The sequence below is a fragment of the Canis aureus genome, chromosome 1 (genome assembly GCF_053574225.1).
Source record: "Canis aureus isolate CA01 chromosome 1, VMU_Caureus_v.1.0, whole genome shotgun sequence".
Lineage (NCBI taxonomy): Eukaryota > Metazoa > Chordata > Mammalia > Carnivora > Canidae > Canis > Canis aureus.
The window spans coordinates 470,913-497,059 of NC_135611.1; positions in this window are offsets into that span (position 1 = coordinate 470,913).

Here is a 26,147-nt window from a genome sequence, read left to right on the forward strand (position 1 = left end):
GGTGTAAGAAAATGGTCCAGTTTCATTCTTCTGCATGTGGCTGCCTGGTTTTCCCAACACCATTTGTTCTTATCCTGGGGTCAAGGTTAGGGTTTGTTGAAGAGACTGTCTTTGTGCCTTTGGATATTCCTTCCTGCCTTGTTGTCGATTAATGGATCAGAGAGTTACAGGTTTGTATCTTGTTTCGGCTTTCCATTCTATTCTATTGATCTAAGCGTCTCCTGTTGGGAGATTCTTGATTGCTGATTCAATTTCTCTGCCTGTTATCTGTGTGTTCAAGTTTCTTATTTCTTCCTTTATCATTTTTGCTATGTTATATATTTCCAGGAATTGATCTATTTCTTCCAGGTTCTAGGTTGCTGGCATTTATTTTTTCTTAATGTTCTCTTATAATCGTTTATATGTCTCTAGTGTTGGATGTTATTACTCTTTTCTCAGATGTGATTTTATTTGGGTCCTTTCTCATCTTTTCATCTTTTTTCTTGTTTAAAGATTTTATTTATGTATTCATGAGAGACACAGAGAGGCAGAGGTATAGGCAGAGGGAAAATGAGGCTCCATGTGGGGAGCCTGATATGGGACTTGATCCCCCAGGACCCCGGGATCATGACCTGAGCCAAAGCAGATGCTCAACCATTGAGGCTCCCAGATGCCTTGCTGATTCAATTCCTTTGCTAGTTATGGGTCTGTTCACATTATCTATTTCTTCCTATTTCAGTTCAGCTCGTTTGCACATTTCTAGGGATTTGTCCATTTCCTCCAGGTCTCCCAGTATGTTAGCGTATAATCTTTCATAGTATTCCCTTATAATATAGGCTCCTATAAAGCTGCTATGCCTCTTAGTCTCGGTGTCCAAGTCCTTACTCCTCTGTGTCGGGTGCACTTGGACCCAAGATCCAGCTTGTAAAGAAACCCTCGGGAGTTTGCAATAGTGTGGGCACCTTGGTGGTTTCCCTGATTTACAATCTTGGGTGCAGCACCAGGGCCTGGTGTCCTGACATCCCTTCCAGGGCCACGCTGACCGCCCCACAGGGCCCATGGGCCCTGAAGTCCCCTGGCTCAGCAGCCTCACCCCACCCTCTAGCAGTCCCAAAACATGATTTGGCTGCCGAACAACTGTTGATGTCCAGGTCTATCTGCGTGATGTCCCTGGAGGAGACGAGGCCTCCTCCTTCATTTCCTGTGGGAAAACCAGGCAGGAGGAGCCGGCATCAGGGACACAGAAACTGGCCTGTCACCAGCTGCCATCCTAGGCAGGGAGCCCTGGGGCCACGATGGGAGTGTGTCCTGCCGAAACCTCCTTTCTTCTCCTGGGAGGCTGGGGATGGCCAGAGTGCCCACCATGGCCGTGGGACCTCTGTGAGGGGCCGTGGCGAGCTGCTGTGGGCGGGAGGTGACGGAGGGTCAGCCTGGGTTGGATGGGACAGGGGATCAGCCCAGGTGGGGAGGGGACTTGGGGGTGTTGTGCCCAAGATTGCGAATCGGAGAAACAACCTAGGAGCCGACACGGATGCAAACACACGAGGGTTGATTTACAAACTCGAGATTGGGTCCAAGTATACCCCACACAGCGGAGCAAGGACTTGGACCGGGAGGTGGGTTTTAGCTTAGTTTTAAGGGCTGGTCTCAGGGTCCTCCAGAAGGGCTGGAGCAATTCCTCCAGTTCTGTTTACATTTTGATATAAGGCCTTCAAACGAACTAGGGGTGGTAGAAGGGAAGGAGAGTGGGGGGTGGGAGTGAATGGGTGACGGGCACTGGGGGGTTATTCTGTATGTTAGTAAATTGAACACCAATAAAAAATAAATTAAAAAAAAAAAGGGCATTGAGCTCTGTTCTCATTCTAATATGGGGCTTTCTGGGACCTTAAGCTGTAAGCTGTTTTTTTCTTTTTTTCCTGTAACTGAAGTAATGTAAATTTTAGCTCTTATTCACAGGGTCCTGGGATGGCAGTACTTGCGCTAACAGTGGAGTTAATGTGGAACGGCCTCAATTTTCTCAGCCTCCCCACAAACAAGTGACTGAATTTTAAAACTGCAAATTTTAGGGGCTGCCCTGGTGAAGACCTGTGCTCTTCCTGCCTGGGAGGGTGTCCTCGCACTTCTGGCCTTTGCTGGCCGGTCCCAGGAACTGGGCCCCATGACTGCACAGGGATTTGCAGCTTATGGCCACACAGGGCAGACATTGGCCCGAGTCCTGCTGCTCTCAGCCGGGTTCCTGCTCCTGTGCCTGGGAACAGTTGGCACCACCATCCTTGGGACCCTTGGGATCCTGAACCTGCCCTGTTGCTCCAGGGACTGCCCCCCACTTCTCCACCTGAACACCTTAAGTCTGGTGTGTTCCCCATGCTAGGAGACTTCTGAAAGTTCAGATTTTGTGCACTGCTGCTTATAATATTGTGCATAGATTCGTCAGTTGGCTCTCTGCCCTTGTGGGATCTGGGGCTCTGTTTCCCCAAGATCAACTGATTGATTTTTTTTTAAGATTTTATTTTTCTGTAATCTCTACAGCCAACATGGGGCTTGAACTTGCTACCCGAAGAACAAGAGTCCCATGTTCTTACGAACCACACAGATCCGGTCAGGCTCTCTTTGATTGATTGATACATGTTAATTGAAGCAGGGGTCTTGCATGTGTCAGGGCAGAAACTGAGCCCACGCTTTGAGGTGTGGTGGAGTCATTTGGACCTGATCAATGTGAAAGAAATCATAGCTTCCCTGGGAGCCCAGGGAGCAGGGCCCACACACGTGAAAAGTTGACAATTTCCTTTACGGTAGTAGTTATTTTACTATTTATTTAAAGTGCTATTCAATGGTAAATGTCAATCTAGGAATGGGATACAGTGAGAACATTCTAGGATTCGGAGGTAACTAAAGTTTCCCGTCCAGGACTTAATGTTCCAGTTCAATGCAGAGATAGACAAGGAAGCAAAGAGTTATGAAACATGGCACTGGGGTGCCTGGCTGGCCTGGTTGGGGGATCTTGATCTCAGGGTTGTGAGTTTGAACTCCATGTTGGGTATAGAGAGGACATGAAACGAAAATATTTAACAAATAATAAATGGATGAACAAATAAAGCATGACATCAAAGGTAAGTGTTTGCTTATGTCTCACCTGCGAACTATTCTTGATTGCCCCGCTTGCACTACTTGGCCCAGATGCCGTCTTACACAAGGGATAGTCTCGCCCGAGTGGAAGTGGGCGTCTTTCATGTAAGACCTGTGGTTCCCCTCGTTCTGCAGGGAGACAAGAGCCATGAAGCCACGAGTTCGGGGGATCAGCTTACACTTAGGCAATGACCATTTCTGAACCCGGTAGCAAGAGCTCGGCCTCCTTTTAGGACAGGGTGTCATAACGAAGCCTCTTTGATCATTGTCTTGGATGCAGGGTGGAGGCTAAACTAGAATTAGGAAGAACAAAAGAGGAGGAAAACCAGAAGCTGAAAGAGAGGAGGACAGATTTCACCATCCGTAGCCTTCACAGGGACCTGGTGTCCTTTCCTAGGAGGGGCACCCCCTCCGTAGGATGCTTCCTGCCTCTCTGTGCTCCTTTTTGAAACCCAGCAGGCACATCTCCGTGCCTCCAGTACCTCTGTAGTCATGGTTTATAGCGTCTTCCATATATCCTATTGGGGACCACAGCGTGGTGTATGTAACCATCCGGCTGCTGTTTGACAACATTGGGGGGATTCGGACTTTTGTTGGTTTTGGGTTGTGTGTGTCTATCACATGCAGATATCAAGTGCAGCTATCTGATCCTCTGGCTGGGTCACCCAAACGCCGAAATGGTTGGCACAACATCATTTCTGGTGCTGGCGCTGGGCAGATAGCTGGGTTCTCCTTGCCAACTCGGGGCTCGCTCCTGCAGTGACTTTCCGCTAGAGGGTCAGCTGAGCTGGAAGGTCTGACTGGGCCAAATTCCCATGTCTGGCAGGGGGTCCCGCTGAGTGCTGGCTGCTTCTCTTCTCCCGGATGCCTCCAGCAGGGAGCCAGACCTTAGCGTTGCCTGGGGGGATAATGAGGAGCTGCCCATGGTGGAGAGCCCTGTTGCTGCCTGTGTGTGGGAGTCGAGTTGGGGTCAGGGCTGGGGTTCTCGGTCCCCTGTGCTGCCTGGCCTTCTGGCGAGCCCCATGCTCACCCAGCCCCTACTCACTAGGGCAAGGAGGGTGCCCTCCACATGCTGGTGTCAGAGATCCAGCACCACAAAGTGTGCAGACTGAGTCCACCTGGTGAGGGTGGCCCAGGTTCGTGAGCTGCAAGTGTGGGACCCAGGAAATTTAACAAAAATCCCCTACCCCTGACAAGCAGGGCAGAACTGATTCCATTTTGTGCTACACCCACCACCTCCCCTATGACCCCTACATGACCTGCTTATTGCTTAAGGTGCTGCCCCACCCTAGTCAGGCCGCTGGGCACACCCTAATTGGAAATCGGCTCATAACAATGTAACCCTGCTTTGTGTCCCCCAAAACTGTGGGACGATTCTGACCAAAGTAATAGGCCAGCTCAAGTGGATACTATAGGGTAAAGTGTAATTTAATTGGCCACCAGCGTGTGGACCAGCATGATCGTGCAACTTTCTGCATATCCCATGTGCCACTGGCCCCTATAAAGCTGCTATGCCTCTTAGTCTCGGGATCCACGTCCCTGCTCCGCTGTGTCCGGTGCAATTAGACCCAAGCACCAGCTTGTAAAGAAACCCTCGTGATTTTCCATCGGTGTGGGCTCCTTGGTGGTTTCCCTGATTTACAATCTTGGACACAACACCAGGGCCTGGTGTCCTGACATCCCTTCCAGGGCCACGCTGACCGCCCCACAGGCCCTCTGTGCCCCAGGCACACAGGCACAGGGATGCGGGGAGGGGAGAAAGTGCCCCGTAACTCAGCCATCTGCAGCCCTCTGGACAGAGGGAGCACAAACCTCCTACGTCGCTGTGCACAGACCCTGGTGACCTGAAGCTCCCTGGCTGTCACTCTGTCCCAGCCCCTCCTGGCCCGGGGGGCAGAGCCTGAGTCCCAGTAAAGTCTGTGGGTCCTGACCCTGGCGACTGGCCGCCCCTGTAAGGCACGTGGGGACGTCAGCTGTGTGTACCTGGTGGCGCCCCTGCAGGATCTGTTTGGGGTCTGGATGGTGCCCCCTCCTCCTCTCTGGGTGTCTCTCCACGCCCCATGCAGAGTTCTGGGAGACACAGAAATGGCCTTGCTGTGCATTTTCGCACCACAACACTTTATTGGCTTTCTACAGCAAACGGGCTCAGAGCCTATTGCGCGCCTTCCCCTGGGGAGGGAGACCTTTCTGTCCTTTAGGGGAGGGCAAGAATCACACCCGGTGGGGGGCGGGTGCTAGAGTCTACATCGTGGAAGCACGTGTGGACTCGGGTGGGGGCGTGTGTTATGAGATTTCAGCCTGAGTGACTATTCTGAGGACAGCAGAGATGACCTGGACCTTCAGCTCATGGTCTCCTGCACGGGGACCCGCAGGGCATTTGGACCCCGGCCTTGCACCCTCTGGGGCCCCAATATCTGGAGGAGCCTACCGTCTGGTGTGGGGTCGGGTGGGGCCAACAAGCCTATCCATCCTCTCCCCACCCTGGGGTGTCCCGGGATCCCCTGGCCTGCCCTAGGTCAGCGACCTGGATCTGTGGGGCACACCCAGGGCCCAGGAGGCCACATCCAGCTGTGAGAGGGCTCACTCAGCCTGGGGCCTGAATCCAGGGCTAGCCAGGACCATGGGTGCCTGGATCGCATTAGTCTTTGTGTTGGGCCTTGGTGGGGCTCAAATCACCTCAGCCCCCACAGAGCACGGGGCCAGGTCAGCCCAGGTCCCTTTGGGTTAGGGGCTGGTGTCCTGTGCAGGGTGTGCTGCCTTCCAGGAGGGACAGTGGGCGGAGGCAGGGCCCAATGTGTCCTCTGCACCACTCAACTCCACCCCCCATTTTGGGTATCCTTGCCTTCCCTCCTCCCTGCAACCCCTGGGTTCTCTATGGGACAATCGGGCTTCTGATGGGAGCAGGGTATCCAGAGAACCCCGGGGAGGCTGAGCATGTCCCACAGGGGGCAGCTGCACGGGGCCCTTGCTGGGGGCCGATGGTGTGGGGGTGGATGGTGTGGGGCAGGGATATGATTGTGGTGGTATATTAGTCCAGTACAAATATTAGTTAATGAATCAATATTAAAATAGTCGCATTAACCAAAGACCATACATTATTCAGAATTCCTTAGTTTATGCTAAGTTACCATCCCTCATATCACATTCCATTTGTACTCATGTTTTCTTAGGCTCCTCTGGATTGTGACAGTCTTTCAGCCTTTCCTTGTTGTCGTTGAACTGGAACACTTTGAGAAGTATTTTTAAAATTTACCTTAGTTGGGAAATGTCTGTTGTTTATCTCATGATTGAACTGTTTTTGTGGATTATATACAGAGATATACTGCCATTTTTATTATATCATATAAAGGATAGATATTATCAACATGATTTATCAGTCTTGGTATTGATCTGATCATCTTGCTGAGGTAGTGTTTGTCAACTTTCTCCGTAGTAAAGTGATTCTTTTTATTATTATTATTATTATTATTATTATCATTTTTATATTAAGATTTTCATATTATATTTTGTAGAAGGAAGTTACTATGCGTATTACACACATAGAGTGGGAGGCTATGCTAATCAACTTGAGGGTGGAATGTCTGCACAACTTCTTTGAAATTCTTCTACATGGGAGATTTCTCGTCCTTCTGGGTTTGTTTGTTTCTTTTTCAGGATGTTATTTATTTATTTGAGAGAGAGAGAGGAGAGAAAAACCATGAGCGAGTGGGGCAGATGGAGAAGGACAAGCAGGTTCCCTGCTGAACAGGGAGCCTGCCTTGGGACCTGGACCATGATCTGAGACTAAGGCTGAAGCTTAACTGACTGAGCCAACCAGATGCCACTTTTTCTTTCTTTCTTTTTTTTTAATAATACATTTACTTTTTATTGGTGTTCAATTTGCCCACATACAGAATAACACCCAGTGCTCATCCCGTCAAGTGCCCCCCTCAGTGCCCATCACACATTCACCCCGACCCCCACCCTCCTCCCCTCCATCATCCCTAGTTAATTTCCCAGAGTTAGGAGTCTTTATGTTCTGTCTCCCTTTCTGATATTTCCCACACATTTCTTCTCCATTCCCTTATATTCCCTTTCACTATTATCCATATTCCCCAAATGAATGAGAACATACAATGTTTGTCCTTCTCCGATTGACTTACTTCACTCAGCATAATACCTTCCTGTTCCATCCACGTTGAATCAAATGGTGGGTATTTGTCATTTCTAATGGCTGAGCAAGGCCCACCTTTTCTCTCTCTTCATCTTCTGAGTCTCCTATGATATGAATGTTATTGTTTTAATAAGTGGCTGAGTTCCCTATGTCTGCCTCTGTGGTCCATAACATTTCTTGTTTTGTAGGCTTCCACTTGGGACTGCATCTCAGTTATAGCATTTTTAACATTGGCCTGACTAGATTTTAACTCTTTATTTCTACTGTAAGGGATTCTCTAGTTTTCTTCTGTGCTTTTTTTTCCAGCCCAGCTGCTATCTTTATAATCATTGTTAAAAACTACATTGTTAAAAACTGTAGTTAGACATCATATATGTGTATTGATGAACTTCCTGGCTGTGAGTACTACCTCATGTTATTTTATGGAGTTGAATTTCTCCATCTCATTATTTTTTCCAGAAAAGAAAGAAGGAAGAAAAAGGAAAACCAAGAAAAACAATAACAACTACCCTCCCCCAAAAAACACTAGATTATTTTGGCCTGCTTGTTAAAGATTCTAAATCCCAAAATAAGAAACACAATTAAAGTACCATGATAGTAAAAATAAGAAATATATAAGGTACATACATAAAAATTAAAATAAGGCAATTAATAAAAAAGAATCAAAGAAAATAAATGAAAATAAAGCACAAAGTACAAAGGAAGCTACACCCTACTTTCCAGGCAGAGCTGAAGCTCTGCTGCCTCTGTGGTCTGACAACTTGGTGGCAGTGAGTGGTCTGTGTAGGGTCTCGGGATGGGCCTTGGCGCTGATTCTCAGGTGCACATCTGCCTGGGAGATGCACCTGCGGTGTCAGAGGCTGGGTGGGTGTCAGCGCCTCTGGCCTCCAGTGGGCGGCGCTGTGCTGCACCCTTAGACTCAGTGCTGATGGGCGGGATGCGGGTGGGGACGCTGGGTCCTCTGGCTCTGGGACTGAGCATCCCGCACCCCCATCTGCAGGGGCCTCGATAGAAGAGCTGCCAACCCCCCGGGTCTCCGCTGCTTCTCTCAGAACCCTGCTTTTACTCTGCGTGCGTCCGAGCTTATTTTGGTTTTCATTTTTTATCTCAGACTGTTTACCCAAGATTGGGAATCTCAGAAACCACCGAGAAGCCGACACCAATGCAAACACACGAGGGTTTATTTACAAGCTCGAGCTTGTGTCCCAGCACACCCGACATAGCGGAGCAGGGACTTGGACCGTGAGGTGGGTTTTAGCTTAGTTTTAAGTGCTGGTCTCAGGACCTCCAGGAGGGCTGGAGCAATTCCTCAAGTTCTGTTTACATTTTGATATGGGGCCTTCTAGGGCATTGAGCTCTGTTCTCATTCTAATAGGGGCTTCCTGCCCTTGGCCTGGACTCAGTTTTTATTCTATTGTGGGGCTTTCTAGGACATTAAGCTGTAAACAGCAAAAGTTCCACAACTGGAAGGGGAACTCACACTGTCCCTATATGCTGAAGACGTGGTACTAGAAACACGAAACTTGAGAGCCTCCACCAAGCCTGTTAGAACTAAGGAGTGAGTTCAGTAAAGTCAGGGGACACAAACTGACCCTACATAGCAGAGTAGCCTTGCTGTGTCCCGGAAATGAGCACTCAGGAAGGAAATGAAGGACGTGACACCCTTCTCAGGAGCATCACAGAGAACAAATAATGAGACAGAACCAAAGGAGCACAAGACTTGTGCAGTGAGCCATACCAGTCTCTGGGAGGCCTTCCTGGGCTCGTGGGGTGGGAGCCTCATCTTGTGAAAATGTCCGCAGTTCCAGAAGCCACCCTCAGTTTCAATGTCATTCGTATCAAAATCATGGTGGCAGATCTTAGAAATAGGAAAAGAAAAACCCATAACATCCATCCGCCCCCACAAATGACCCCGGACAGCAAATTAGTATTGGAGAAGCAGGACAGAGCGGGACATGGCACTTTGCTATTTCAAACGATGTCACAGAGACACAGGATATAGCAGTGATGTTCTCGGGCCCCGGCTGGCTCTGTCAGATAAGCATTCGACACCTGACCTCACCTCCAGTCCTGATCTCGGGGTTGTGAGTTCTAGCCCTGGGCTGGGCCATGGACAAGGCGTGGAGCCTCCTTAAACAAACCAGACTCAAGGGTGGTGGTCCCGACATAAGCTGAAGGAGCAGAACAGAGAGTCCAGAAGGAATTGTGCTCTGATACAACTGATTTTTTTAACTTAATTTAATTTAAACCCAATTAATTAACGTATAGTGTATTATACTTTCAGAGGAAGAATTTAGGGATTCACCAGTTGCAGATAACAGCAGTGCACGTGACATCACGTGCCCTCCTTCATGCCGGTCCCCTGTGATCCCCTCACCTGTCCCCTACCCTCCAGCACCCTCAGTTTGTTTCCTATCATTGTCTGTATTTCCTGCATCTGTTTTCATGTTATTTGATTTCCTTCCTTCACAGATGTTCATCTGCTTTGCTTCTTTAATTCCACCTATGAATGACACCACACGGTCATTCTCTTTCCCAACTGACTTATTTCACTTAACTTGATTTCTCTAGTTCTATCCACATCATTGCAAATGGCAAGATTTCCTTCTCTTTGATAGCTAGGTACCATTCCTCTCTCTATGACCATCATCTATCTCCCATCCTCTTTATCCATCATCTGCCTGAGGGCACCGAGATACTTCACACAATGTGGCTACTGTGGAGCCGGCTGTTGTGGACATTGGGGTGCAGGTGTCCCGAGGCTCACTGCTTCTATATCTTCGGAGTCAGCTCCAGGCCATTCACCTACTGGTCGCAGGACGGCTCTATTTGTAACTTCCTGAGGAGCCTCCACACTGTTTCCAGGGCGGCTGCACCAGCCCGCGGTCCCGCCTACAGTGGAAGAGGGTTGAGTGAGTTTTTCAGGACTTGCTAAGGTCCAGTCACATTTCATTTTGCGGTCTGTGGGCTCCAATTCCTTGTCCTTAAGTATTTCTGGGGAAGCAGGGTGTTGGGCTCTGTTTCAATGAGACATTTCCGATGCTAACAGGCCCTAGTGTGCACATGTTTCATCAATACTACCAATTATTATTTTAAAGATTTACTTGAATTCCTGTTTGTAAACACAGTATGATATAGTTTCAGGTTTACCACATAGTGATTCAACCCTTGGATACAATGCCTGGTACTGGTCATAGGTGCCCTCCACTATCCCCATCCCCATCCCCTGATTCCCCATCCCCCCCACCTTCCTCTGGTATTTATTAGTTTATTCTCTGTGGTTAAGAGTGTGTTTTTTTGTTTGCTTCTCTCATCCCCCCATCTGCCCCTTTGCCAGTTTGTTTGGTTTCTTAAAATTTACATGTGAATGCAATTGTATGGTATTTAGTATCTGTCTTTCTCTGACTGAGTTCATTTAGCATAAGTCCTTTCCACTTCTCCCACGTCATTGTAAATGGCTTCATTTCATCTCTTCTGTTGACCAAGTGATGTCGCAGTGGGTATATTTACCACATCGTCTCTGCCCATTCACCGTTGATGGACATGTGGCCTGTATCCACAGTGTGGCTCTTGTTGATAATGCTGCTACAAACACTGGGCTGCGTGTCCCTCCTCGAATCTACTAAAGTACTTCTGTATCCTCGGAGTAAATACCTAGCTCTGCAATTTTGGAATGATAGGGTAGCTCTATTTTTAACTTCTTTTTTATTTTTTTTATGATAGTCACAGAGAGAGAGGCAGAGACACAGGCAGAGGGAGAAGCAGGCTTCATGGACTGAGAGTCCAGCGTAGGATTCGATCCCGGGTCTCCAGGATCACGACATGGGCCAAAGGCAGGTTCCAAACCACTGCACCACCCAGGGATCCCCTATTTTTAACTTCTCGAGGACCCTCCACAGTGTTTTCCACAGTGGTTGCACCTGTTCACATGCCCACCAGGAGAGTAAGTGGCTCCCTCTTCTCCATAGCCTCAACAACACCTGTTGTTTCTTCTGTTGTCAATTTTAGCCATTCTGATGGCTGTCAGTGACATCTTATTGTGGTTTTAATTTGCATTTCCCTGATGATGGGTGATGCAGTGTCTTTCCGTGTGTCTGGTGGCCATTGGATGTCTTGACAGAGACAAAGTCCATTCATGTCTTCTGCCCATCTGCAGTTGGATAATTTGTGTTTAGGATGCTGAGATTTATATTTGCTCTACGTATTTTGCATACTAACTCTTTATTGGTTGTGTTGTTTACAAATATCTCCTTTCATTTTGTATGTTGCCTTTTAGCGTTGGTTGTTTCTATCACTTTGCAGAAGCTTTTCAATTTGATGAAGCCCCAATAGTATTTTTGCTCTTGTTTCCCTCAACTCAGAGGCATATCAAGAGAGAATATCCAATGGCCAATGTCAAAGACTTTGCTGCCTATCTTTTCTTCTTTGTATGGTTTCAGGTCTCACATTTAGGTCTTTCATCCATTTTGAATTTATTTTATATATATATGGTGTAAGAAAGTGGTCCAGTCTCATTCTTCTGCATGTGGCTGCCTGGTTTCCCAACACCATTTGTTCTTATCCTGGGGTCAGTGTTAGGGTTTGTTGAAGAGACTGTCTTTGTGCCATGTATATTCCTTCCAGCCTTGTTGTGGATTAATGGATCATAGAGTTACAGGTTTGTATCTTGTTTTGGAATTCCATTCTGTTCTATTGATCTAAGTGTCTCATGTTGGGAGATTCTTGAGGGTTGATTCAATTTCTTTGCTGGTTATCTGTCTGTTCAAGTTTCTTATTTCTTCCTTTTTCATTTTTGCTATGTTATATATTTCCAGGAATTGATCTGTTTCTTCCAGGTTCTAGTTTGCTGGGATATAATTTTTCATAATGTTCTCTTATAAACGTTTGTATTTCTATAGTGTTGGTTGTTATTTCTCTTTTCTCATTTGTGATTTTATTTGGGTCCTTTCTCATCTTTTTATCTTTTTTCTTTTTTAAAGATTTTATTTATGGATTCATGCGAGACACAGAGAGGCAGAGGTATAAGCAGGGGAAAACTGAGGCTCCATGCAGTGAGCCTGATGTGGGACGTGCTCCACCAGGACCCCGGGATCATGACCTGAGCCAAAGCAGATGCTCAACCACTGAGGCACCCAGGTGCCTTGCTGATTAAATTCCTTTTCTACTTATGAGTCTGTTCACATTTTCTTTTTCTTCCTACTTCAGTTTTGCTCATCTGCGCATTTCTAGGGATTTGTCCATTACTTGCAGGTCTTCCAGTTTGTTAACGTATAATCTTTCATAGTATTCCCTTATAATTGTCTTATTTTTCTGGTGTTGATTGTGATCTCTCTTCTCTCATTTGTGATTTTATTTATTTAGTTCTTTTCTGTTTTCTTGTTGATAAGGCTGGCTAGGGCTTGATCCATTTTATTAATTATTTTAAAGAATTACCTCTTAGTTTCGTTATTCCCTTCTGTTTTGTTGTTTCTGTATTGTTTCTTTCTGCTTTCATCTTTATTTTTTCCCTTCTGTAGGCTTTAGGCTTTGTTTCCTATTCCTTTTCCAGCTCCTTTAGGTGTAGGGTTGTGTTGTGTATTGGAGACTTCTTGTTTCTTTTTTTTTTATTTATGATAGTCACAGAGAGAGAGAGAGAGAGGTAGAGACAGAGGCAGAGGGAGAAGCAGGCTCCATGCACCGGGAGCCCGACGTGGGATTCGATCCCGGGTCTCCAGGATCGCGCCCTGGGCCAAAGGCAGGCGCCAAACCGCTGCGCCACCCAGGGTTCCCAGACTTCTTGTTTCTTGAGGTAGGCCTGTATTGCTATCTACTTCCCTCTAAGGACTGCCTTTATTACATCCTAGAGTTTTGAAGAAACATGTTTTCATTTTCATTTGTTTTAAATTTCCTCTTTAATTTCCTGGTTGCTCCATTCATTCTCTAGTAGGATGATCATAATCTCCAAGTATTTTTGTTCTGTCCAAATTTTTTCTTACTGTCGACTTCGTGTTTCATAGCCTCGTGGTCTGAAAATGTACATGGTGTGATACCAACCTTCTTGTACCTGTTGTACCTGTTGAGGGCTGATTTGTGGCCCATGATATGATCTATTCTGGAGAATGTCCCATGTGCACTTGAAAGGAATGTGTATTCTGCTTTAGGAATAAATGTTCAGACTATATCTGTGGAGTCCCTGTGGTCCAGTGTGTCAAGGCTATTGTTCCCCTGTTGATTTTCTGCATAGACGATCGGTCCATGACATAAGTGGGTGTTAAAATCCCCTGTCATTGTATTATTATCATTGAGTTCCTGTATGTTTGTTGTTAATTGGTTTCTACATTTCAGTACACCCATGTTTGCAGCATAAATATTTAGTTGTTTGATCTTTTTTTAAAAATATATTTATTTTTATTTTTATTTATTTATTTATTTATTTATTTATTTATGATAGGCACTCAGTGACAGAGAGAGAGAGAGAGGAAGAGACACAGAGGGAGAGGGAGAAGCCGGCTCCATGCACCAGGAGCCCGACGTGGGACTCGATCCCGGGTATCCAGGACCGCGCCCTGGGCCAAAGGCAGGCGCCAAACCGCTGCGCCACCCAGGGATCCGAAATTTATTTTTTATCGGTGTTCAATTGACCTACATACAGAATAACACCCAGTGCTCATCCCGTCAAGTGTCCCCCTCAGTGCCCATCACACATTCACCCCCACCCCCACCCTCCTCCCCTTCCAGCACCCCTAGTTCATTTCCCAGAGTTAGTAGTCTTTATGATCTGTCTCCCTTTCTGATATTTCCCACACGTTTCTTCTCCATTCCCTTATATTCCCTTTCACTATTATTTATATTCCCCAAAGGAATGAGAATATACACTGTTTGTCCTTCTCAGATTGACTTACTTCACTCAGCATAATACCCTCCAGTTCCATCCACTTTGAAGCAAATGTTGGGTATTTGTCGTTTCTAATGGCTGAGTAATATTCCATTGTATACATAAACCACATCTTCTTTATATATTCATCTTTCGATGGACTCCATGACTCCGTCTGCAGTTTGGGTATTGTGGACATTCTGCTATAAACATCGGGGTGCATGTGTCCCAGCGTTGAATTGCATCTGAATCTTTGGGGTAAATCCCCAACACTGCAATTGCTGGGTCATAGGGAAGGTCTATTTTTAACTCTTTGAGGAACCTCCACACAGTTTTCCACAGTGGCTGCACCAGTTCACATTCCCACCAACAGTGTAAGAGAGTTCCCTTTTCTCCGCATCCTCTCCAACATTTGCGGTTTCCTGCCTTGTTAATTTTCTCCATTCTCACTGATGTGACGTGGTATCTCATTGTTGTTTTGATTTGTATTTCCCTAATGGCAAGTGATGCAGAGCATTTTTTCATGTGCATGTTGGCCATGTCAATGTCCTCCTCTGTGAGATTTCTCTTCATGTCTTTTGCCCATTTCATGATTGGATTGTTTGTCTCTTTGGTGTTGATTTTAAGAAGTTCTTTATAGATCTTGGAAACTAGCCCTTTATCTGATACATCTTTTGCATATATCTTTTCCCATGCTGAAGGTTGTTTTTAGTTTTGTTGACTGTATTCTTTGCTGTGCAAAAGCTTCTTATCTTGATGAAGTCACAATAGTTCATTTTTGCTTTTGTTTCTTTTGTCTTCATGGATGTACCTTGCAAAAACTTGCTGTGGCCATGTTCAAAATGGGTGTTGCCTGTGTTCTCCTCTAGGATTTTGATGGACTCTTGTCTCACATTTAGATCTTTCATCCATTTTGAGTTTATCTTTGTTTATGGTGAAAGAGAGTGGTCTAGTTTCATTCTTCTGACTGTGGATGTCCAATTTTCCCAGCACCATCTATTGAAGAGACTGTCTTTCTTCCAATGGATAGTCTTTCCTCCTTTATCGAATATTAGTTGACCATAAAGTTCAAGGTCCACTTCTGGGTTCTCTATTCTGTTCCATTGATCTATGTGTGTTTTTGTGCCAGTACCACACTGTCTTGATGACCACAGCTTTGTAGTACAACCTGAAATCTGGCATTGTGATGCCTCTAGATATGGTTTTGTTTTTTAAAATCCCCCTGGCTATTCGGGGTCTTTTCTGATTCCACACAAATCTTAAAATAATTTGTTCTAACTCTCTGAAGAAAGTCCATGGTATTTTGATAGGGATTGCATTAAACGTGTACATTGCCTAGGTAACATTGACATTTTCACAACATTAATTCTGCCAATCCATGAGCATGGAATATTTTTCCATCTCTTTGTGTCTTCCTCAATTTCTTTCAGAAGTTTTCTATAGTTTTTAGGGTATACATCATTTACCTCCTTGGTTAGGTTTATTCCTAGGTATCTTATGCTTTGGGTGCAATTGTAAATGAGATTGACTTCTTAATTTCTCTTTCTTCAGTCTCATTGTTAGTGTATAGAAATGCCATTCATTTCTGGGCAGTGATTTTGTATCCTGCAATGCTACCAAATTGCTGTATGAGTTCTAGCAATCTTGAGGGGGGAGGGGTTTGGGTTTTCTAGGTAGAGTATCATGTCATCGGTGAAGAGGGAGAGTTTGACTTCTTTGCCAATTTGAATGCCTTTAATGTCTTTTTGTTGTCTGATTGCTGAGGCTAGGACTTCCAATACTACATTGAATAGCAGTGGTGAGAGTCGACATCCCTGTCTTGTTGCTTATCTTAGGGGAAAGGCTCCCAGTGCTGCCCCATTGAGAATGATATTTGCTGTGGGCTTTTCCTAGATGGCTTTTAAGCTGTCGAGGAATGTTTCCTCTATCCCTATGCTCTGAAGTGTTTTGATCAGGAATGGATGCTCTATTTTGTCAAATGCTTTCTCTGCATCTAATGAGAGGATCATATGGTTCTTGGTTTTTCTCTTGCTGATATGATGAATCACATTGATTGTTTTACGAGTGTTGAACCAGCCTTGTGTCCCGGGGATAAATCCTACTTTTTCATGGTGAAAAATTTTCTGAATGTATTGTTGGATCCTATTGGCCAGTATCTTGTTGAGAATTTTTGCATCCATGTTGATCACGGCTATTGGTCTGTAATTCTCCTTTTTGGTGGGGTCTTTGTCTGTTTTTGTAATTAAGGTGATGCTGGCTTCATAGAACTAGTTTGGAAGTACTCCATCTCTTTCTTTCTTTCTTTCTTTCTTTCTTTCTTTCTTTCTTTCTTTCTTTCTTTCTTTCTTTCTTTCTTTCTTTCTTTCTTTCTTTCTTTCTTCTTCCTTTCTTTCTTTCCAAACAGCTTTAGTAGGAGAGGTATGGTTTCTTCTTTAAATGTTTGATAGAATTCCCCTGGGAAGCCATCTGGCCCTGGACTTTTCTGACTTGGGAAGTTTTTATGACTGCTTCAATTTCCTCTCTGGGTATTGGCCTGTTTAGGTTTTCTATGTCTTCCTGTTCCAGTTTTGGTAGTTTGTGGCTTTCCAGGAATGCGTCCATTTCTTCTAGATTGCCTAATTTATTTCCGTATAGCTGTTCATAATATGTTTTTAGAATCGATTGTATTTCCTTGGTGTTGGTAGTGATCTCTCCTTTCTCGTTCATGATTTTATTAATTTGAGTCTTCTCTCTATTCTTTTTAATAAGACTGGCTAATGGTTTATGTATGTTATTAATTCTTTCAAAGAACCAACTTCTGGTTTTGTTGATCTGTTCCACATTTCTTCTGGTCTCGATTTCCTTGAGGTCTGCTCGAATTTTAATTAACTCTCTTATACTGTTGGGTGTAGGATCTAGCTACTTTTTTTTTCTCTAGCTCCTTTATGAGTAAGGTTAGCTTTTATATTTGAGTTCTTTCCAGTTTTTGAAGGGATGCTTCTATTGTGATGTATTTCCCCCTTAGGACTGCTTTTGCTGCATGCCAAAGATTTTGAACGTTTGTGTCTTCATTCTCATTAGTTTCCATGAATCTTTTTAATTCTTCCTCAATTTCCTGGTTGACCCTTTCATCTTTTAGCATGATGGTCCTTAACCTCCACGTGTTTGAAGTCCTTCCAAACTTCTTGTTGTGATTTAGTTCTAATTTTAAGGCATTATGGTCTGAGAATATGCAGGGGACGATCTGAATCTTTTGATATCAGTTCAGACGCGATTTGTGACCCAGTATATGGTCTATTCTGGAGAAAGTTCCATGTGCACTTGAGAAGAATGTGTATTCAGTTGAGTTGGGATGTAAAGTTCTGTAGATATCTGTGAAATTTATTTGCTCCAGTGTATCATTTAAAGCTCTCGTTTCTTTGGTGATGTTGTGCTTAGAAGACCTATCGAGGGTAGAAAGACCTAGATTGAAGTCACCAAGTATAAGATAATAATTATCTAAGTATTTCTTCACTTTCATTATTAATTGGTTTAAATATTTGGCAGCTCCCACATTCAGGGCATATATATTGAGGATTGTTAAGTCTTCTTGTTGGATAGATCCTTTAAGTATGATTTAGTGTCCGTCTTCATCTCTCACTACAGTCTTCAGGGTAAATTTTAGTTTACCTGATATAAGGATGGCTACCCCTGCTTTCCTATGAGGACCTTTTAAATGGTAAATGGTTCTCCAACCCATTATTATCAGATTGTAGGTGTCCTTCTGTCTAAAATGAGTCTCTTGTAGACAGCAAATAGATGGGTCCTGCTTTTTTATCCAGTCTGAAACCCGGCGCCTTTTGATGCGTTCATTAAGCCCGTTCATGTTCAGAGTTACTATGGACAGATATGAGTTTAGTGTCATCATGATATCTATTCAGCCCTTGTTTTTGTGGATTGTTCCACTGAACATCTTCTTAAAGGGGAATTTTAAGAGTCCCCCTTAAAATTTCTTGCAGAGCTGGTTTGGAGGTCACATATTCTTTCAGTTCTTGCCTGTCTTGGAAGCTCTTTATCTCTCCTTCCATTTTGAATGAGAGCCTTGCTGGATAAAGTATTCTTGGTTGCATGGTCTTCTCATTGAGGACCCTGAATATATCCTGCCAGCCCTTTCTGGCCTGCCAGGTCGCTGTAGAGACGTCTGCTGTTACCCTAATGCTCCTCCCCATAAAGGTCAGGGATTTCTTGTTTCTTGCTGCTTTAAGGATCTTCTCTTTATCTTTGGAATTTGCAAGCTTCACTATTAAATGTCGAGGTGTTGATGGTTTTTATTGATTTTGGGGGGGGGGATCTCTCTATTTCCTGGATATGAATGCCTGTTTCCCTTCCCAGATTAGGAAAGTTTTCAGCTAGGATTTGTTCAAATACTTATTCTGGTCCTCTGTCCATTTTGGTGCCCTCAGGAACCTAATTACACATAGGTTTTTCTTCTTCAGGCTGTCGTTTATTTCCCTTAATATGTCTTCCTTGTCTTTTAATTGTCTGTCTCTTTTTACCTCAGTTTCTCTCTTTGCCATAAATTTGTCTTCTATATCACTCACTCGTTCTTCCACCTCGTTAACCCTCATCGTTAGGACTTCTAGTTTGGATTGCATCTCATTCAATTGATTTTTAATTTCGGCCTGATTGGATCTAAATTCTGCAGTCATGAAGTCTCTTGAGTCCTTTATGCTTTTTTCTAGAGCCACCAGTAGCTGTATAATAGTGCTTCTGAATTGGCTTTCTGACATTGAATTGTAAATCAGATTTTGATATTCTGTGGGAGAGAGGACTGTTTCTGATTCTTTCTTTTGAGGTGAGGTTTTCCTTCTAGTCATTTTGCTCAGTGCAGAGTGGCTAAAAACAAATTGTATTGGGAAAAGGAGAAAAAGAGAGGAGAGAAAGAAGGAAAGAAAAGAAAAAGAAAAAAGAATAAAGGAAGAAAGAAGAAAAAAGGGAATAAGAAGAGAAAGAAATAGAAAGAAAGGGGAGAAAAAGGGTGGGGGAAGCAATCAGAAATAAAAAAAAACATGGGGGAGTATATTCTGATTCTGTATACTTAAAGTCCCTTGACTTCCCCTGGAACTTGTCCGTCTAGCTGGTCTTCTAGGGGAGGGGCCTGTAGTGCTGATTTTCAGGTGTTAGCACTTGGGGGAGCTGCTCTGTCCCCTGCCTGGTGCAGGGCTCAGTGAGGGTAGTTTACCCTGTGAGGCCCTAGGAGGAACAACCCCAGTGGCATTGGCCAGCTCTGGAAACCTGTATTCAGCACCCACAGTAACTCCAGAGCAGTCCATCTGCAGGGCCTGGAGGCTCTGGGGTGGGGCCGCTGATATGCTCAGCTCTGGGCAGGAGCATCCTTGTTGTCCTGGGCCATCTGGGCCTCTGCCTGTCCCAGGTGAGGCCAAATCCTGGGCTGTGTCCTGGCGCCCTGTGCTCTGGGGCCTGTGCTGTTGGATTCACGCTCCTGGCCGCCCAGCCATCTCTCCCCAGAGCTGCCGCCTAGCCCCTCTGAGCTGCTCCTGGTCATGCAGCCCCCTCAGGGAGCCGCTGCCTGAGCACCTCCGAGTTGCTCCCAGAGCCGCGCAGCCTCCTCTGCACGGAGCCCCTTCTTCTGCCAGAAGCACCGCCGCCAAGCTGCTCCCGGGGCATGCAACCCCCTCCACGCAGAGCCCTGCCCGAGCCCCTCTGAGCTGCTCCCAAGTCAGTGCATGTGCCCTGCAGCCCTTAGGGAGCTTGGTACACTCTCCTGGGAGTGCAGGTGTCTGTTAGTGTCCCAGGGAGCCCGTGGGTATCGACGCCCTCCTGGGGTCCTGCTCTGAATCCCTGCAAACGCCATTCCGCCCAGGAAGATTGGTGCAGATCCTGCTTCTCTGGGACAGAGCTCTCCTGACCAGGGGGCACTTGGCCTGGCCTTAGCCTGGCTCCTCGTGGGGCCCCTCCCCCTTCGATGCCTTTTGTTTCTTTATTTCTTTTTCCCATCTTCCTACCTTGATAGAAGCGTGAACTTTCTCACTGTAGCATTTGATCTGTTCTCTGTTTAAATCCCAGGCCGAATCCCTAGATTTTCAGGATGTTGTGAATGTTATCTAGGTAATTTGGTGGGGACAGGTGACTTGGGGACCCTACTCTTCTGCCATCTTGCCCCTCCTCCTGTATGTTGCCTTTTAGGTTTGGTTGTTTCCTTCACTTTGCAGAAACTTTTAAATTTGATGAAGTCCCAATAGGATGTTTGCTTTTGTTTCCCTCACCTCAGAGGCATATCTAGAAAGAAGATCCAATGGCCAATGTCAAAGATGTTGCTGCCTATCTTTTCTTCTTTTTATGCTTTCAGGTCTCACATTTAGGTCTTTCATTCATTTTGAATTTATTTTTTATATATATGGTGTAAGAAAGTGGTCCAGTTTCATTCTTCTTCATTTGGCTGCCTGGTTTTCCCAACACCATTTGTTCTTATCCTGGGGTCAGGGTTAGGGTTTGTTGAAGAGACTGTCTTTGTGCCATTGGATATTCCTTCCTGCCTTGTTGTCCATTATGTGTCATAGATACATGTTTGTATCTTGTTTTGGCTTTCCATTCTGTCTATTGATCTAAGCGTCTCCTGTTGGGAGAACCCCGATTGCTGATTCAATTTCTTTGCTGGTTAACTGTCTGTTCAAATTTCTTATTTCTTCATTTTTCATTTTTGCTATGTTATATATTTCTAGGAATTTATCTATTTCTTCCAGGTTCTAGGTTGCTGGCATATAATTTTTCATCATATTCTCTTATAATTTTTTGTATTTCTCTAGTGTTGGTTGTTATTTCTCTTTTCTCAGATGTGATTTTATTTGGGTCCTTTCTCATCTTTTTATCTTTTTTCTTTTTTAAAGATTTTATTTATGTATTCATGAGAGACACAGAGATGCATAGGTCTATAGGCAGAGGGAAAATGAGGCTCCATGTGGGGAGCCTGATGTGGGACTTGATTCCCGAGGACCCCGGGATCATGACCTGAGCCAAAGCACATGCTCAACCACTGAGGCACCCAGGTGCCTTTCTGATTCAATTCCTTTGCTAGTTATGGGTCTGTTCACATTTTCTATTTTTTCCTATATCAGTTTTGCTTGTTTGCACATTTCTAGGGATTTGCCCATTTCTTCCAGGTCTCCCTATTTGTTAGCATATAATCTTTCATAGTATTCCCTTATGATTGTCTTATTTTTCTGCTGTTGATTGTGATCACTCTTCTCTCATTTGTGATTTTATTTATTTAGGTCTTTTCTCTTTTCTCATTGATAAAGCTGGCTAGGGCTTGATCCATTTTATTAATTATTTTGAAGAACCAGCTCTTAGTTTCGTTATTCCATTCTACTGTTTTTTTTTTTTCATTTCTGTATTGTTTTTTTTTTTTTTCATTTCTGTATTGTTTATTTCTGCTCTCATCTTTATTTTTTCCCTTCTTCTGTAGGCTTTAGGCTTTGTTTCCAATTCCTTTTCCTGCTAAGGAAGGTGTAAGGTGTAAGGTTAGGTTGTGTATTAAACACTTCTTGTTTCCTGAGATAGGCCTGTATTGCTATGTACTTCCCTCTTTGGACTGCCTTTGCTACATCCCAGAGGTTTGAAGAAACATGTTTTCATTTTCATTTGTTTTAAATTTCCTCTTTAATTTCCTGGTTGCTCCATTCATTCTCTAGTAGGATGTTCATAATCTCCATGTATTTTTGGTCTGTCCTAATTTTTTCTTACTGTCGACTTCATGTTTCATAGCGTCGTGTTAAAAAATGTACAGGGTGTGATATCAACCTTCTTGTACCTGTTGTACCTGTTGAGGGCTGATTTGTGGCCCATGATATGATCTGTTCTGGAGAATGTCCATGTGCACTTGAAAGGAATGTGTATTTTGCTTTAGGAAGAAATGTTCAAACTATATCTGTTGAGTCCCTGTGGTCCAGTGTGTCTAGGCTATTGTTCCCCTGTTGATTTTCTGCATAGATGATTGGACAATTGCCATAAGTGAGTAGGTGTTAAAATCCCCTGTCATTGTATTATTATCAGTGAGTTCCTGTACGTTTATTGGTATTTGGTTTCCATATTTAGGTACTCCCATGTTGGCAGCATAAATATTTAGTTGTTTGATCCTGATAGTCTTTTTAACTATGAAATAATGCCCTTCTTCATCACTTCTTACAGTATTTGTTCTTCCTTTTTTGAGATTGAATATTTTATTTATTTATTCATGAGAGATACACAGAGAAGCAGAGGCAGAAACATAGGCAGAGGGAGAGAGGTTCCCCAAATGGATGCCGATGTGGGACTCAATCCTGGGATCCCAGGAACACACCTTGAGCCGAAGGCAGATGCTCAACCACTGAGCCTCCAGGGGAACCCCAGGGTTTGGTTTCAAATGTAGTTTGTCTAATATAAGTATTGGTCCTCTAGCTTTCTTTTCATAACCATTAGCGTGATAGATGATTTTCCATTCCCTGACTTTCAATCTGCTGTTGTCTATAGGTCTAAGGTGAGCATCTAGTAGGCAGCATACCGACGGACCTTGTTTTTTTAATAACAATTTTGTTTTTGAGAGCATGAGAGAGAGAGATGGGGGGGGGCAGAAAATTAGGCCAAGAGAGAAGCAGGCTCCCCACCAGCAGCCTAATATGGGACTCGATCCCAGACTCTGGAATCACACCCTGAGTCAAAGGCAGAGGCTCAACCCCTGAGCCACCCAGGCATCACGGATCCTGTTTTTTAAGGCACTCTGATACCCTATATCTTTTGATTGGAGCATTTAGTATCAGCATTCAGAGTGATTATTCAAAGATATGAACTTTGTGCCTTTGTGTTACTGGTAGAGTTGGTGTTTCTGGTGACGTTCTCTGGGTCTTTCTAGTCTTTGTTGCTTTTGGTCTCTTTTTCTCCCCCACCAGAAGAGTCCCTCTTAAAATTCCTTACTGGACTGGTTTAGCGGTCATGAACTCCTTTATACTTTGCCTTTCTGGGAAAATCTTTCTCTCTATCCTGAATGACAGCCTTGCTGAAGAAAGAATTCATACAAATTGGACTCCAATAAAAAGAAATTTAAAAACTTAAAATAAATTTTTGTTATTATGACTGAAGAAAATGGCATTTAGTAGGAAAAGCAGAAGCTGAAAGAGAGGAGGAAAGATTTCACCATCCGTAGCCTTCACAGGGACCTGGTGTCCTTTCCTAGGAGGGGCACCCCCTCCGTAGGATGCTTCCTGCCCCTCTGTGCTCCTTTTTGGAACACAGCAGGCACATCTCCGTGCCTCCAGCACCTCTGCAGTCATGGTTTATAGCGTCTTCCAGGTATACTTTTGGGAAACACGGCGTCGTGTATGTAACCATCCAGCTGCTGTTTGACAACATGGGGGGATTCTGACTTTTGTTGGTTGTGGGGTTTGTGTGTGTATCACATGAAGCTATCACGTGCAGCTATCGGATCCTCTGGCTGGGTAACCCAAATGCCGAAATGGTTGGTAAAACATCATTTGTGGTGCTGATGCTGGGTGGCTAGCTGGGCTCTCCTGGCTGACCCGGGGCTCACTCCTGTAGTGAATTTCAGCCAGAGGGTCAGCTGAGTTGGAAGGTCTGCTCGGCCACATTCCCATGTCCGGCAGTGGGTCTTGCCGAGCGCTGGCTGCTTCTCTTCTCCCCGATGCCTCCCCAGAAGGGAGTCAGACCTCGGGGCTGCCCTGGGGGGAGCTCCTGAGGAGCCGGGTGCCCATGGCGGGGGCTCTGAAGCTGCCTGTGTGTGGAGGTCGGGGTGGGGACGGGGCTGGGGTTCCTCAGTCCCCTGTGCTGCCTGGCTTTCAGGCCGAGCCCCATGCTCACCCAGCCCCTACTCACTAGGGCGAGGAGGGTGTCCTCCACACGCTGCTGTGATAGATCCAGCACCTCAAGGTGTGCACGCTGAATCTGCCTGGTGAGCGTTGCCCAGGTGCGCGAGCTGCAAGTTGGGACCCAGGAAATTTAACAAAATCCCCTACCCCTGGACAAGCAGAGCAGGACTGATTCCATTTTGTGCTACACCCGCCACCTTCCCTATGACCCCCACATGAGCAGCTTATGGCTTAAGGTGCTGCCCCACCCAAGTCAAGCTGCTGGGCACACCCTAATCGGAAATTGGCTCATAACAATGTAACCCTACTTTGTGTCCCCCAAAACTGCGCACCGATTCTGACCAAAGTAATAGGCCAGCTCAAGTGGATACTATAGGGTAAGTTGTAATTCAATCAGCCACCTGCATGTGGACCGACATGACTGCAAATTTCTGCATATCCCACGGTCCACTGACCCTATAAAGCTGCTATGCCTCTTGGTCTCGGGGTCCAAGTCCCTGCTCCGCTGTGTCAGGTGCACTTGGACCCAAGCTCCAGCTTGTAGAGAAACCCTCGGGAGTTTCCACTGGTGTCGCCTCCATGGTGGTTTCTCAGATTCGCAGTCTTGGGCACAACACAAGGGTCTGCTGTCCTGACATCCCTTCCAGGGCCACGCTGAGCGCCCCACAGGCCCTCTGTGCCCCAGGCACACTGGCATGGGGATGCGGGGAGGGTAGTATGTGCCCCGGAACCGGGCCAGCCCCAGCCTCCTGGACAGAGGGAGCACAGACCTCCCAGGTCGCTTTGCACAGACCCTGGTGACCTGAAGTTCCCTGGCTGTCACTCTGTCCTAGCCCATTCTGGCCCATGGGGCACAGGCTGAGTCCCAGTATAGTCTGTGAGGTCCTGACCCTGGCGACTGGCCGCCCCTGGAAGGCACGCGGGGACATCAGCTGTGTGTGCCTTGTGGTGCCCCTGCAGGGGCTGTTTGGGGCCTGGGTGATGCCCCCTCCTCCTCTCTGTGGGTCTCTCGACGCCCCGTGCACAGAGTTCTGGGAGACACAGAAAAGGGCTGGCTGTGCACAACACTTTATTGACTATCTACAGTAAATGGGCTTAGAGGCGTGGGTGCGTGATTTCACCTGGGGGGGGAGACCTTTCTGTCCTTTATGGGAGGACAAGAATCACATGGGTTGAGGGTCAAGTGCTGGAGTCCCCCACCTGGGAGCATGTGTGAACTCCGTGTGGGGGCGTGTGTCCTGAGTTTTCAGCCAGAGAGAGGGTTCTGAGGACAGCAGAGCTGAACTGGACCTGCAGCTCATGGGCTCCTGCGCTGGGTTCCCACAGGGCAACTGGACCCCGGCCTCAGGCCCCCTGGGGCCCCAGTATCTGGAGGAGTTTGCCTCCTGGTGTGGGTGCCGGTGGGGCCCACCGGTGTACCTCTGCTCTCCCCACCCTGGGGTGTACCAGGATCTTCAGGGCTGCCCTAGGTCAGCGACCTGGATCTGTGGGTCACGCCCAGGGCCAGGAGGCCACATCCAGCTGTGAGAGGGCTCGCTCAGCGTGGGCCAGAATCCAGGGCTGCCCAGGGCCATGGGGAGCTGGAACCCGTTAGTCTTTGTGTTGGGCCTGGGCGGGGCCCAAATCAACCCAGCCCCCACAGATCCTGGTGCCAGGGCAGCCCAGGTCCCACTGGGTTAGGGGCTCTTGTCCTGTGCAGGGTGTGTCACCCTCCAGGAGGGAGAGTGGGCAGAGGCAGGGCACAGTGGGTCCTTTGCACCACCCACCTGCACCCACTCTGTTGGGGACTCCGTGCCTTCCCTCCTCCCTGCAACCCCTGTGTGCTCTATTGGACACCCGGTCTTCTGATGGAGCAGGGTATCCAGAGAACCCCAGGGAGGCTGAGCATGTCCCACAGGGGGCACCTGCACCGGGTTTGCTGGTGGCCGATGGTGTGGGGTAGATGGTGTGGGACCAGGGGCATGATGGTGGTGGAGTGTGTGGGATGGTGTAGGGGGGATGGTGTTGGGGTGTAGTGTGGGTTAGGATTGTGTGGGGCTGTGTGGCTGTGAGGGGGATGGTGTTATGTGGAATGCCATTGGGGATGATGATGTAGGGGGATGATGTGGGGGTGGGGAATGAGAAGGATGGCGTGGGGGGCCTGCGGACACAGGGCATCCCCTTCCTCTAAGATGCACAAGGAGATGTCTACAGTTAAAGG